The following is a 15951-nucleotide window of genomic DNA, read 5'->3' as shown; positions in this document are numbered from 1 at the left end:
TTGGGGCAGCTAATAAGCCCATGTGCCGCAACTGAGCCTGCAAGCTGCAACTACTGAAGCCTGTGCCTTGGAGTCTGTGGTCTGCAACAAGAGGAGCCACTGCGATAAGAAGCCTGCACACTGCAGCTGGAGAGTAGCCTCTGCTGGCTACAACTAGAGACAGCTTGCATGCAGCAACCAAGACCCAGTGCAGCCCAAAATAAAGAATTTAAAAAAGAACTCTTTAAAAATAAACATGAAAAATAATAAGGAAACCTTCTATAAAACTAAAATTACTTCAAAATAAAAAGTTAAAGACTTAGTGAATGTACATTTTTATCTGTTATATTATTATCAAAATAAACAATTGAGAGGTCTGCTTTATGCAATGAAAAGTAAAAACTTAGAAGTTAAAAACTAAATCAGCTTTGGTTAATGTGGCATGAATGAATATTTACAACAATCCTATTTTCTGTTGCATGAAAAGAATACAACTTCCTGCTCCCAGTTGCTGATAGTTATCAGAAAGAGCTAAAGCTATGACAAAACGTTAAGGGTCCATCTCAAAATGTAAATCCAGGACATTATAAATCTCAATACAGTGCAGTTTGGAAGAAACTAAAAAATTACACTGAGACCATATACACAATAAGTATACATGATATTAAGTCAGTTTTGGGAGTATCAGAGATGTAAAGAGCAGAAGACACTGCAGTGCCAAGTGAGCCCTATTTTCACAGCAAGCTGGCTGTGACTTTTGCCACTTTGAAGCTCCTGTAGCTGCTTACCTTTGTGGAGGAAAGAGTGCAGACATGGGAGTGTTTATATCACCAGGGGGAAACTAGCCCTGATCTAACCAATTGTTGAAGAAACTGATGGCATTTAGAATACTGAGGTAAAAATTGGGAGTGCACAGACATGTTTTGTTTGGTGTATGTGTGTTGACACATAAATTTTTAAAAATTGTGATATGATTGACATGTAAACATTATATTTCAATTGTGTAACATAATGATCTGACATGTGTATACATTGGGAAACAATCACTCCCATAAGTGTAGTTAACATCTGTCACCACACAGTTATAATTCTTTTTTATGATGAGAACTATTAAGATTTCCTCCATTCCCTGGAGAAGGGAATGGCAACCCACTCCAGTATTCTTGCCTGGAGAATCCCATGGTCAGAGAAGCCTGGCAAGCTACAGTCCAGGGGATTGCAAAGAGTCAACACAACAGAGCGGCTAACACTTTCTTTCACTTAGTAATTTTCACACTTTGTATATATACTATAGTATATTATTACCTATAACCACTGTGTTGTACTTAACATCCCTGTGACTTATTTTTAACTGGAAGTTTGTACCTTTTGATCACATTTACCCATTTCACCCAGCCCCCACCTCTGGCAACCACTGGTCTGTTTTCTACGACTTGTTTGTTTTTGTTTTAGATTCCACATACAAATGACATCATGTGCTATTTGCTTTCTCTCAGACTTATTTTACTTAGCAAAGTTCATTCATGTTGTTGCAAATAGCAGGATTTCCTTCTTTTTTTTAATGGCTAAATGATATTTCTCTCTCTGTGTGTGTGTGTACGTGTGTATACATACACACATTTATTTTATCTGTTCATACACTTGTGGGCATTTAGGCTATTTCCATTTCTTGGCTATTTGAAATAATGCTGCAGTGAACATGTGATGCATATATCTTCTCAGTTCAGTGTTTTTGTTTCCTTTAGATAAATACCCAGAAGTAGAATTGCTGGATCATAGCTCTATTTTTAATTTCTAGAGGAATTTCTGTACTGTTTTTTAAAATAGTGGCTGCACCAATTTACGGAGAAGGCGATGGCAGCCCACTCCAGTACTCTTGCCTGGAAAATCGCTTGGGCCTAGGAGCCTGGTGGACTGCAGTCCATGGGGTCGCTAGGAGTCGAACATGACTGAGCGACTTCACTTTGACTTTTCACTTTCATGCATTGGAGAAGGAAATGGCAACCCACTCCAGAGTTCTTGCCTGGAGAATCCCAGGGACGGGGGAGTCTGATGGGCTGCCGTCTATGGGGTCACACAGAGTCAGACATGACTGAAGCGACTTAGCAGCAGCAGCAGCCAGTGTTGCTGCCCATGAGGTCGTAGAGAGTCAGACACTACTAAGCACACACAACACACTGATTAGTGATGTTGAGCCTTTTTTTATGTCCTTATTTGTCTATTTGTATGTCTTCTTTGGAAAAATGTCTACTTGGCTTCTAAGTTCATTTTTATTTATTTCTTTTTGTTCATGTCATGTGGCTTGTGGGATCTTAGTTCCCCCACCAGGAATAGGACCTGGCCCTTGGCAGTGTAAGCCTGGAGTCTTAATCATTTGACTGCCAGGGAATCTCCCAAAGTTCATTTTTAAATCAGGTTATTTGTGTGTGTGTGTGTGTGTGTGTGTGTGTGTGTGTGTGTGTGTGTTGTCTTTTATTGTTTGTTATTGAGTTGTCTAAGTTCTCTGTATATTTTGTATGTTAGCCTCTTATTGGATAAGTGGTTTGAAAATAGATTTTCCCATTCCATAGGTTCCTTTTTCACTTTATTGATGGTTTCCTTTGTAGTGTAGAAGCTTTTTAGTTTTTTTGTACTCCTCTTTGTTTATTTTTGTTGTAGTTGGCTTTGATTTGGTGTCAGATCCAAAAAAATCATCACTCATACCCGTGTCAAGGAGCTTACAGCCTATGTTTTTTCTTCTAGGAGTTTAACATTTTCAGGGCTTATATTCAAGTCTTTAACCCATTTTTCAGCTGATTTTTGTTTGTTTGTTTAGTGTAAGATAGTAGTCCAGTTTCATGCTTTTGCATGTGGCTGTCGTGTTTCCCAATACCATTTATTGAAGAGACTATCCTTTCCCTATTATATATTCTTGTTGTCTTTGTTGTAAATTAATTGTTCATGTATGCGTAGGTTTATTTCTGAGCTCTCCGTTCTATTGGTCTGTGTATCTGTTTTTAAAACTGTGGCTGCACCAATTTACATTCCCACCAACAGCATATGAGCGTTTCCTTTCCTCCATATCCTGCGCAACATTTATTCCTTCCCTTTTTGGTAATCACCATTCTAACAGGTGTGAGGTGGTATCTTTTATGGTATCATCATATTGTGACCTGAGGGATCTCAGTTGCTCCTTGACCAGGGGGATTGAACCAGGACCATGGTAGTGAAAGCTCAGAATCCTAATCACTAGGCTGCCTGGGAACTCCCAGATTATTACAACTTTTAAACATAGTTGGAAATCAGGAAGCGTGTTACGATGCCTCTCCTCTAGTTTTGTTCTTTGTCACAATTGCTTTGGCTATCCTTTTTATAAATTTTAGGATTATTTACTCTGTTTCTTTGAAAAATGTTATTGGAATTTTGATAGGGATTGTATTGAATTTGTAGATTACTTTGGGTAGTACGGATATTTTAGCAATCTTGATTCTTTTAATCCATAAGCATAGAATATCTTTCTATTTGTATCTTCAGTTATTTCATCAGTGTTCTATAGTTTTTAGTGTACAGGTCTTTTAAATAAACTTCTTGGTTAAGTTTATTCTTAGGAATTTTATTCTTTTGAAGCAATTGTAAATGGAATTGTTTTCTTAATTTCTCTTTCTGATAGTTCATTATGGTACAGAAACAAAACCTATTTTGCATATTGACTTTGTATCCTACAACTTTACTGAATTCATTGATTAGTTCTAACAATTCTTTGTGGAGTCTTTAGGGTTTTCTACATATAATATCATGGCAAATAGTAACAGTTTTACTTTACTTTCTGACTTAGATGCCTTTTTCTTACCTAATGGTCTGGCTGGAACTTCCAATACTTTGTTGACTAGAAGTGTCAGGAGTAGGCACCCTTGTCTTGTTTCTAATCTTAGAGGGAAAGCTTTTAGCATTTTACCATTGAGTATGTTAGTTGTGAGCTTATCATATATGACCTTTATTAAGTTGAGGTATGCTCCCTCTTTTATTCACTTTGTTGAGTTTTTTTTTTTTTTAATCATGAATGGATACTGAATTTGGTCAAATGTATTTCTTGCATGTATTGAGATAGTCATCTGATTTTTATCCTTCATTTTGTTAATGCATTGTGTAACAGAGCCATCCTTGCATCCCTGGAATAAATCCCATTTGATCATGGTGTATGATCCTTTTAATGAATTACAGAATTCAATTTGCTATAATTTTGTTGAGGATTTTTGCATCTATGTTTTTGTGGGATATAGGCCTGCAGTTTTCTTCTCTTATGGTGGTCCGGCCTGGGTTTTGGTATCAGGTAATGCTGGCCTTGTAAAATGAATTTTGAATTATTCCTGCCTCTTCTTTCTTGGAAGAGTTTGGGAAATTCAGTTCAGTTGCTCAGTCGTGTCCAACTCTTTGCAGCCCCATGAACTGCAGCATGCCAGGCCTCCCTGTCCATCACCAACTCCCGGAGTTTACCCAAACCCATGTCCGTTGAGTCAGTGATGCCATCCAACCATCTCATCCTCTGTCGTCCCCTTCTCCTCCTGCCTTCAATCTTTCCCAGCATCAGGATTTTTCAGATGAGTCACCTGTTTGCATCAGGTGGCCAAAGTATTGGAGTTTCAGCTTCTGCATCAGTCCTTCCAATAAACACCCAGGACTGATCTCCCTCAGGATGGACTGGTTGGATCTGCTTGCAGTCCAAGGGACTCTCAAGAGTCTTCTCCAACACCACAGTTCAAAAGTATCAATTCTTTGGCGCTCAGCTTTCTTCACAGTCCAACTCTCACATCCATATATGACCACTGGAAAAACCATAGCCTTGACTAGACAGACCTTTGTTGACAAAGTAATGTCTCTGTTTTTTAATATGCTCTCTAGGTTGGTCATAACTTTCCTTCCAGCAATATTCAAGAGGCTCTTTAGTTCTTCACTCTCTGCCATAAGGATGGTGTCATCTGTATATCTGAGGTTATTGATATTTCTCCCAGCAATCTTGATTCCAGCTTGTGCTTCTTCCAGCCTAGCGTTTCTCATGATGCACTCTGCATATAAGTTAAATAATCAGGGTGACAATATACAGCCTTGACGTACTCCTTTTCCTATTTGGAACCAGTCTGTTGTTCCATGTCCAGTTCTAACTGTTGCTTCCTGACCTGCATTCAGGTTTCTCAAGAGGCAAGTCGGGTGGTCTGGTATTCCCATCTCTTTAAGAATTTTCCACAGTTTATTGTGATCCACACAGTCAAATACAGCTTTGGCATAGTCAATAAAGCAGAAATAGATGTTTTTCTGGAACTCTTTTGCTTTTTTGATGATCAGCAGATGTTGGCAATTTGATCTCTGGTTCCTCTGCCTTTTCTAAAACCAGCTTGAATATCTGGGAGTTCATGGTTCACATATTGCTGAAGCCTGGCGTGGAGAATTTTGAGCATTACCTTACTAGCGTGTGAGATGAGTGCAATTGTGCGGTAGTTTGAGCATTCTTTGGCATTACCTTTCTTTGGGATTGGAATGAAAACTGATCTTTTCCAGTCCTGTGTCCACTGCTGAGTTTTCCAAATTAGCTAACATATTGAGTGCAGCACTTTAACAGCATCATCTTTTAGGATTTGAAATAGCTCAACTGGAATTCCATCTCCTCCACTAGCTTTGTTTGTAGTGATGCTTCCTAAGGCCCACTTGACTTCACATTCCAGGATATCTGGCTGTAGTTTGAGAAGGAGGAGTGTTAATTCTTTGATTGTTTGGATTCACTGGTGAAGCTCTCACCAGTTGGGTGGTTTTAATTATTGATTCAGTCTCCTTACTAGTAATTGATATGTTTAGGTTTTCTTTTTCTTTATGAATCAATCTTGTTAGATTTTTTTGATAGGAATTTGTCTGTTTCTTCTGGAGTGTTCAACTTTTTGATGTATAATTGTTTGTACTAGTCTCTCATGATCTTTTATTATCTCTGTGATATTGTGACCTCTCTTTCATTTCTCATTTATTTGAGTCCTCTCTGTGTTTTCATTGGTGAGGCTAGCTAAATGTGTGTCCATTTTGTTTATCATTTTAAAGAGCTAGCTGTAAGTTTTTCTTTTTTATTGTTAGTCCCTATTTCATTATCTGATTTGATCTTTGATAAATCCTTCCCTTTACTACTAACTTCGGGCTTTGTTTTTTAATAGTTCCTTGAGGTGTAAAATGAGATTTTTTTTTATTAGAGATCCTTATCATTCCTAAATAATAGACATTTATTGCTGTGAACTACTCTCTAGAAACTGCTTTTGCTGCATTCTAAGAGGTCTGGTATGCATATTTCTATTTTCATTTGTCTCAACATATTCTTTGATTTCTCTTGACTTTTTTCATCCATTAGCTGTTCAGTAGTGAAGTGAAGTAAAAGTAGCTCAGTTATGTCCAACTCTTTGCGACTCCATGGACTGTGTCCATGGAATTCTCCAGGCCAGAATATTGGAGTGGGTAGCCTTTCCCTTCTCCAGGAATCTTCCCAACCCAGGTCTCCTGCATTGCAGGTGAATTCTTTACCAGCTGAGCCATAAGGGAAGCCCAGTACAGTTGTTCAGTAGCATATTGTTTAGTCTCCTCAATTTGTGAATTTTCCAGTTTTCTTCTTACAATTGATTTTTAGTTTTATACCATGATCATTGGGAAAGACTCTTTATATAATTTCAGTTTTCTTAAATTTATTATTAAGACTTGTCCTGTGGCCTATCCTGAAGGATATTCCTTATGTGCTTGAGAAGAATGTGTATTCTGTTGTTTTCTATATGTGTATAGTCCATGTGGTCTAACATGTCATTTCAAACCAGTGTTGATTGATATTTGATTTTAATTAGTATGCTCTACTCTTATGTATTGCTGTCTTTCTCCTTATATGCCTCTTAATACTTACTTTATGTATTTTGTGCTGTTTTATTGCAAGCACAAATATTTGCAAATGTTACATCCTCTTTTGGATTGACCCCTTTATCATAACATAATTCCTTTTTTTTCTTAATGTAGTCTTTGTCTTAGCACATTATTGACTGGAGATGTGTTAATATGTCTTTTGTTTCCTGAACATTATTGAGCAGAGATGTATCATAATGTTTTTTAGAGAGTGATATAATTAATATCATCTTGGGAAGCTGCTGGAGTTTAAAATTGATTATGGCTTCATTATGCAATGTATGATTATTATCATTCACATTTTGCTCCATTAGGTTTTTGTCCCAACCTTGTGTATATTATACATGCAGGTTTATTACCATAAAATTTTCTAAAATGATGTGTCATGAAATTTTGAGTGAAGAATTTTTCAGTGAATTTTGTGCAGAAACTCCCTGATAGTCTGAGTGACATATATACTAGTGTCTCAGAAGATGATAGTTCTTCAGAATATAGCTCTGATTCAGATGATGTGAATATTTGTTATTGGTGTTGTTCACTTGCCAAGTTGTGTCTGACTCTATGCAACCCCCTGGACTGCAGCACACCATGCTTTCCTGTCCCTCACCATCTGCTGGAATTGGCCCAAGTTAGTGTCCATTGAATTGGTAATGCTGACTCATTGGAAAATACTGATACTGGGAAAGATTGAAGGCAGAAGAGGGTGACATAGGATGAGATAGTTGAATGGCATCACCAGTGTGAATATTAGACCACCACCACCACCAACAACAACAACAAAACAGAAAACCTGAGTGATTGATTCTGATACAGAAAGTGAAAATGAAACTCATGGTGCTGGGGAATGCTCCTTTGCTTCTACAGAAGAGTGGATCGAAGACAACATTTCACAAAAATTAGACTTTATAGGTGTGTTAGGTGTAGCTATGGAATGTGATAACCTGCAAAGTGTTAGTGTAATAACAATTAATTTTTGGTAATGACTTTCAAGTTGGTGGTTTCTCAAACAAACTTGTGTCACCAACAGATTGAAAAATCATATAAAATGGACTGATGTAACCAATAGTAACACAAAGAAGTTAACTTGAATTAATAATTTTGATGGGACAAATAAGTCACACTGCAAAGAATATTGATCAGCTGATGCCTTACTTGAGGCACCTGTCTTTCCAAAGATTTTGATGAGAAGAAGGTTTGAACAAATAATGACATTCTTCACTTTAAGAATAACTCAGAAACTCCACTTCCTGCAGACAGAATTTCAAAAGTTAAACCTTTCTTGGATTATTTTCTTCCAAAAAAATGAGGCAATGATAAAGTTGAGAGGACAACTCAGATTCAAAAGCCTGTAATCCCAGAAAAGTTACAAAATATGGAATTTTGGTCAGGATGATTAGCAAAAGTAAAACTGGATATATATGTAACCTTGAGATTTACACAGGTGAAAGAAAGAATCTGCAAGAAACAATATTACTGGCCCTACAGTGTTATCTTGGTTCATGGCACTGTATTTACCAAGACAATTATTACAGTAGTGTGTCCACATCTGGAATATTGTTGAAAAATAAAGACAGAGTTTATGGGACTTACAAGAGAGAATCTACCAAGCAAATTAAAGAAAAGATCTAAAAATCTACAGAAGGGAGGAAAGACATTCTTATGGAAGGGAGAAGTGATTCTTATATAGAAAGACAGAAGGCTAGTCCACATGGTGATGACTATTCATGACACCTCCATAACATCTACAGGAAAAGAAGAACTGGCTATCAGATAACTAAGCCCACTGTAAGTTCAGTTCCGTTCAGTTCAGTCGCTCAGTCGTGTCCGACTCTTTGTGACCCCATGAATCGCAGCATGCCAGGCCTCCCTGTCCATCACCAACTCCCAGAGTTTACTCAGACTTATGTCCATTGAGTTGGTGATGCCATCCAGCCATCTCATCCTCTGTTGTCCCTTTCTCCTCTTGCCCTCAATCCCTCCCAGCATCAAGGTTAGAGTATAATAAATATATGAAAGGAGTTGATTGTTCTGCTCAATATCTGGTAAACTTCAATATCCTCCAAAAAACTTGAAAATGGTATAACAAGTGGGTTTTTATTTGAGTAATTGCAGTTTATTCAGTGTGTTTAAAATTTATAGTAGACTTAATGCTATAGAAGGCAATGGCACCCCACTCCAGTACTCTTGCCTGGAAAATCCCATGGACGGAGGAGCCTGATGGGCTGCAGTCCATGGGGTCGCGAGGAGTTGGATACAACTGAGCGACTTCACTTTGACTTTTCACTTTCATGCATTGGAGAAGGAAATGGGAACCCACTCCAGTATTCTTGCCTGGAGAATCCCAGGGATGAAGGAGCCTGGTGGGCTGCCGTCTATGGGGTCGCACAGAGTCAGACACGACTGAAGCGACTTAGCAGCAATGCTATAGGGTGAAATGACTTGCAGGCAATTTTTGTGAGTAATAGCTAGAGAGTGGGTAACTGACCATTCTGTTGAATGTAGTGGTAGTCTTACACTTGGTCCTTCTTGTGGCATTTTTTTAAAATGTAATTTTATTTTCTTTAATTTGTTATTTATTTATTTTTGTTTGTACCAGATCTTTTTGCTCTTGTGGGCTTTCTCTAGTTGTGGTGAGCAGGGACTGCTGTTTGTTGGGGTGCCTGGGCTCTGGTGCTTTTTTTTTTTTTTTAAATATATATTTTATTTATTTGACAGCTCCAGGTTCTACCTGCGGCACCCAGGATCTTGAATTGCACTATGTGAATGCTCTGTTGTGGCATGTGGTGTCTAGTTCCATGACCAGGGATTGAACCTGGGCCCCCTGTACTGGGAGCTCAGAGTCTTAACCACAGAACCATCAGCAAAGTCCCTGCCTTTTTTTTTTTTTTTTTTTTTTAGTTTTTTGTTTTGATTATTAATTGTATATTGAAAGCAGTAAGAAGTTCGATGACACCAAATAATCCAGTTCTGGGTTTTTCCCCAAGATAAAGTTTAATAGCTCTAGCTTCTTCAGTGTTTTATGAAAATATAAAGGAAGAAAGTAGAGGTTATCATTTTTGATGGCAGATCTGACTCTTAGGCTGAAGGAGTGAAAGCATATATAGACAGAAGCCTCTAGATCAGGCAAGCAAGGGGACTTCAAGGACTCCTGCTCCAGCTAGGGTGTTCCAACCAAAGTGCCCATGCTGACCCAAGAAAAGACTGGGGTTCTTCCAAGGATTCTGAGAGTGGTGGCTACAGCCTTCACCCCATTTCCTGGGTGGCCATGTAAGCCCAAATGCAAGCACAAAAGCTGTGGGGTGTGGGATAACCCAAGACAGAGCAAATCACAGGGACCCTATTGTGACTATGCAGAATGAATCATGGCTGGTTCTGCCCTGTTTCACATTCCCAGTGGGAAAGAGACTGCCAGTAGACTGGATTCAGGCCATTACTGCAGAACCTACACTAGGCATATTTCTCCCTTCTGTGTGTTCAAGTGTTCTCCTTGTCTTGTATTTGTAACTATTTAAAAAAAAATGCACTGACTTTGGGTTAAAAATCAACCACCAAAATGCATCTTAACACAGATCTAAAGCCCAGAGGAGGCACATCAGACTTGTCTGACACAGCAACTCTTGGATGACCTGTGTGCTTAAAATCCTTTCTCTGTATTAAACAGTGGGTTGATTTTCCTTTTACAAAAAAAAAAAAAAAGCTGAGTAATATTGTATAGGGGAACTTCCCTGTAGTTCAGATGGTAGAGAATCTGCCTTCAATGCAGGAGACCTGGGTTTGATCCCTGGGTCAGGAAGATCCCTGAAAAAGGAAGTGGCAACCCACTCCAGTATTCTTGCCTGGAGAATTCCATGGACAGAGGAGCCTGGTGGGCTCTACAGTCCATGGGGTTGCAAAGAGTCAGACAGGACTTAAGTGACTACCACACAGTATTGAACAGGAGTACTAGAAACTGCCTCATTGGAAACAAGAACTATTTACATTAAATAAAAACCCAGTTGCAGGCTGCATCTGCACATTTACAGCATGGTGAAGCACACTGTGACCAACCCTGGAGACAGCTTCTGGCACTCACATCATAGGGGCACATTTGCCACATGAGAGTAAAACGAGGGTAGAAGGAGGGAGTGAGAGGGGAGGAGAGAAGAGTACAGCTCATTTCTGGTTCTGGAGCTGATTGGACAGCCAGTCCAGTCCCTCATAGACCCATCCCCACTGGAGGCACAGGTGGCCTGAATGTACCTGTGGTGTAGAGTGTGTAGACCTAGCGTGTCTGTGATCGTGGCTGCATTCATGGCACTGGGAAGGTCCTATTTGTTAGCAAACATGAGCAGAACAGTGTCCCTAAGCTTGTCTTCTGCTAGCATCCTCATGAGCTCCTTTTGGACCTCATTCTCATGCTCTGTGTCACTGCTGTCAACTGCAAAGGTGAGACCTTGTCTGATTTGGAAGTAGTGGTACCACAGAGGCCAGGTCTTGTCCTGGCCCCCCATGTCCCACACAGTGAAGCTGATGTTCTTGTATTCCACGGTCTCCACAGTGAAGCCTTTAGTGGGAATGGTGGTCACCATTTCTCCCAGCTTTAGTTTGTACAGGATGGTGGTCTTTCCAGCAGCATCTAGGCCCACCATGAGAATGCACATTTCTTTTTTGCCAAAAAGGCCCTTGAATAGGTTTGCAAAGATATTCCCTGTGCTGTAGACTGGTGGGAGCAACACTGGCCAGAGAAACCCTCCTTGGCCACAGGGCAGCTGCTGCTTGGAGGTGTTGGTTTCACTCACACGGGCTTCTCTTTGTGCTGCCTTTTCTTGTTGCTCAACACAGGCTCCAGTGCATGGGCATCAGTAGGTGTGGCACACAGGCTTAATAGTTGTGGCTCATGGGCTCTAGAGCACGGGCTGAGTAGTTGTGGTGCAGGGGCTTAGCTGGTCTCAGCATGTGGGATCTTCCCAGACGAGGGATAGAATCATGTCCCTGCATTGGCAGACGGATTCTTATCCACTGTGCCACCAGGGAAGTCTGTTGTGGCATTTCTAAAAGAGCTTCCTGCAAAGATCCACCTTGTCAACTATCAGGTAAAATAATATATTCTAGAGGAAATAATACCTATAGGACTGGGGGAAAAATGCCGCCAGAAAGTGTAGAGTCTGCTCTTCCAGGGCAAGATGCAGTGAACCATGGTGTATTTGTACTGGGGGTTCTGTTCCCCTGCACAGAGGTGCCTGCTATACTGCCTATCACACTCTAATGAAATACTAAAATGCTTTAGTAGGGCATGTACAAGGCTTCAAATAAGTACATGAAGTACAATAAAAGTTGGTGATATTTACTCAAATGGAGATGTTTCAATATTCTCTTACATAACAAATCATGGGCCACGGACTTTAGTTTCTACAAAAATCCCCCAGTGAATCATGTGTTAAAGTCTATTTTGTCTGATATAAGTATGGCCACCCCAGCTTTCTTTGGTTTCCATTTGAATGTGAGTATCTCTTTCCATCCTTTCACTTTCAGTGTATGTATTATCTTACATCTGAAGTGAGTCTCTTATAGGCTGTGTATAAATGGGTCCTTTTTATTTAATGCTTTTAGGCACTTTATATTTTATTTGGAGAATTTAACCCATTTAACATTTTAAGTAATTTTTCTTCATTTAAAGTAATTTTTGCTAGATATGTACTTATTGACATGTTGTTTTCTGACTTTTATAATTCCTTTTTTTTTTTTTTCCTTTTCGTATTCTCATCCTATGTGATTTGATGATTTTTCTATAGTGGTATGTTTAGATTCCTTTTCTTTATCTTTTACATTTCTACTATAAGTTTTTGATTTGTGGTTACCAAGAAGCTTATTTAAAACTTATTTATAAGTCTGTTTTAAATTGATAATATAGTCTGTTTTAAATTGATAATATAGTCTATTTTAAATTGATAATATCAGTATAGTGTATTCTATTCTAAAACTCTTATATAAAGCTTTTACTCCCCTCCCTTGCTAATTATTTTTATTACTTTCGCCTTTTACACTAGATTTACAAGTGATTGACCTACCATCTTTACATTAGATTATTCTGAATTTTACTATATATTTATTTTTATCAGTGAAATTCATACTTTGTTTCCCTGTTACTAATTCACTCCCTTTTGTTTCAACTTGCAGGAATCCCTTTAACATTTAAGGCCAGTCTAGTGGTGATGAACTCCTTCAACTTTTCCTTGTCTGGAAACTCTTACCTCTTCTTCCATAATGAAAGACAGCTTTGCTGGGTAGAGATTTCTTGGTTGGCAGTTATTTTCTTTCAGCACTTTGAATATGTTGTGTCACTCACTCCCTTTTGACCTGCAGTGTTTCTATTCAAAAATCTACTGATTTTGTGGGAGATTTTCCTTGTACATAATAAGTTGTTTTGTACTGCTATTTTTTAAAATTCTCTCCTTGTCTTTAACTTTTGACATTTTAATCATAAATAGTTTGGGTCTCTTTCAGTTCATCTTATACAAACTCTCTGAACTTCTTGGATCTGAATGTCTCTTATCTTCCCCAGTTTAGGGCAGTGATTATCAGCCATTATTTTTTTAAGTTTTTTGCCCTTTTCTCTGTTTTTCTTCTGAATCTCCTATAATGTGAATGTTGGTCCACTTAATGTTGCCCTATAAGTCCTTTAAATTGTCTTTTTGCTGCTGATTAGATGAGTTCCAGTGCTTTGTTCATGTTTACTGATTCTTCTGCTTCATGTAGTCTGTTGTTGAACTCTGGTACTTTCTTGTATTTTCTTTCTGTTGAAAATCTCTCTTTGTTCATCCTAGCTATTTTAGCATTTTTATGACTGTTAATTTGAACTTTATCAGTTATATCATTGATCTCCATCTCATTAAGGCTATTTTCCTGAAGTTTTATCTTGTTCTTTTGTTTGGAACATACTCCTCTGTTTCTTTGTTTTCCTTGAGTCTCTGTGGTGGTTTGGGTGCATTAGAATAAACAGCAACCTCTCCAAGTCTTGAAGAGTGGCCTTGTGTAGGAGATGAATCTTATTGTTCAACCTTGCCCTAGATTTTGGTTGTCTCTCAAACCTTTGTGATTGTCCAAATAGCCTACCTTATTCTTAGTGGGTCCTATTAGTTTAGGTTGTCTAAGCTCTATCAGTATCCCTAGAGGAGGTTCTTAGTATCTAGGTTCAGCCCAGTTGGAAGCTGGAGGCTCAGGGAGCAGCTTTTGAAGTACAAGCAAAAATACCTTTTTCAGGGGGAAACTGGGACATGGGTATTTCTTTCTGCTCGCTCTGCACTGTAACCTGGGAGGTTAGCCACAGTGAACCTGTACAATCCATCTGAGAACTCTTAGTTCACTCTGCCTTGTTCTCATGCTTGCTTTCAAAGCTAGTTTTGGTGGCCTGTCTTGCAGGTGCAGGTCTTAGGAGTTGGGGCTGCCAGAAGCAGGGCCCAAATCCTTTGCTCCTCACAGAGAAGCTGAATGTTGTAAGTTCCCTCACAATTTATGGGTGAGGTTTATGGTGAGACTGTCTCAGCTTCTCCAGCCTGTTTCAGTGTGGGGTTTTGTCATTTGCCTGATATGTAGGAGTTGCTCATCTAATTTTTTAGTTTCTTTCAGAGGGAATTGTTCTACCTGTGGCTGTAAATTCAGTGTGCCCATGATAGGAGGTGAGTTCAGAATCCTCCCATGTTGCTGTCTTGAATTGATATATACAACATACAGAAAGTGGAGAAGAACTAAAGAGCCTCTTGATGAAAGTGAAAGAGGAGAGTGAAAAAGTTGGCTTAAAACGAACATTCAGAAAACTAAGATCATGGCATCTGGTCCCATCACTTTATGGGAAATAGATGGGGAAACTGTGATAGACTTTATTATCTTGGACTCCAAAATCACTGCAGATGGTGATTGCAGCCATGAAATAAAAGATGCTTGCTCCTTGGAAGGAAAGTTATGGCCAAGCTAGACAGCATATTAAAAAGCATAGACATTACTTTGCCAATAAAGGCTCGTCTAGTCAAAGCTTTGGTTTTTCTAGTAGTCATGTATGGATGTGAGAGTTGGACTATAAAGAAAGCTGAGTGCTGAAGAATTGATGCTTTTGAACTATGGTGTTGGAGAAGACTCTTGAGAGTCCCTTGGACTTCAAGGAGATAGAACCAGTCTACCCTAATGGAAATCAGTCCTGAATATTCATTGGAAGGACTGATGCTGAATCTTATACTCCAATGCTTTGGCCACCTGATGTGAAGAACTGACTCTTTGGAAAAAACCCTGATAAGCTGTGAAAAATTGAAGGCAGGAGGAGAAAGGGACAGTGGAGGATGAGATGGTTGGATGGTATCACCGACTCAATGGACATGAGTTTGAGTAAGCTCCAGAAGTTGGTGATGGACAGGGAGGCCTGGCGTGCGGCAGTCCATGGGGTCGCAAAGAGTCGGACACGACTGACGTACTGAACTGAACTGGAAAAAAAAAAAAGTTGGCAATGTTTAAAATTTGGTAGATTTAAACATTGAAAAGCAGTAGCCGCAAAGGAGGAGACTAAGGTAGATAATCAGAGTAACAAAATGAATTTGATACAGAATTTAGGAGAGGAATTTAAGAAGTATTTTTTGTGATGTATTTAAGAAGGAGGAATAAAATGGCATAGTGGGTGATGGGGAACAACAGTCACATTGATATTGTTGAGAACCTAATTTATGAAATAGAAAAATAACTTTAGAAATTCTATTAAAAGACAAATCAAAATCATGTATTATGAAATTAATTAGAGATAAGAGACTTGTTGGTGAGAGCTAAGAGAGCCAAAATCCTTGTCATAGTTAATTGAGAAAGAACACTTGGAACAGAGGGACAAAGAATAATCAAACAATAAGCCAAAGTTCCCCACATCTTCATATTTCAGTTGCTGGGCACAAATATTGAAAGGATTGACATAACCTGGGTAAATTTCTGAAATCTAAACTTTTACAAAACCCCAGAATTCTCCCAAGTATCAAAATAGAAGAAAGGAGGAAAAAAAGATTTCCTGAAAGGGAAAAAGACTCAGATTGGCATCATACTTTTAATATGCATCAGTAAATAATATTA

At 38.8% G+C, this 15951-nt stretch overlaps 1 protein-coding gene and 1 pseudogene across 7 annotated transcripts in view; one reads left to right on the top strand and one right to left on the bottom strand.

Moving 5' to 3' along the window:
• The window catches only part of DNM1L (dynamin 1 like), a 63321-nt gene that overhangs the window by 8037 nt on the left and 39333 nt on the right, over window positions 1–15951 (top strand). The window lies entirely within an intron of this gene.
• On the bottom strand, window positions 11026–14197 carry LOC138077979 (ADP-ribosylation factor 1 pseudogene; annotated as a pseudogene).

Source organism: Capricornis sumatraensis, chromosome 4 (assembly GCF_032405125.1).
Source record: "Capricornis sumatraensis isolate serow.1 chromosome 4, serow.2, whole genome shotgun sequence".
Lineage (NCBI taxonomy): Eukaryota > Metazoa > Chordata > Mammalia > Artiodactyla > Bovidae > Capricornis > Capricornis sumatraensis.
The sequence above is the reverse complement of the archived record's forward strand: the minus strand, read 5'-3'. Positions and strand labels throughout refer to the sequence as shown.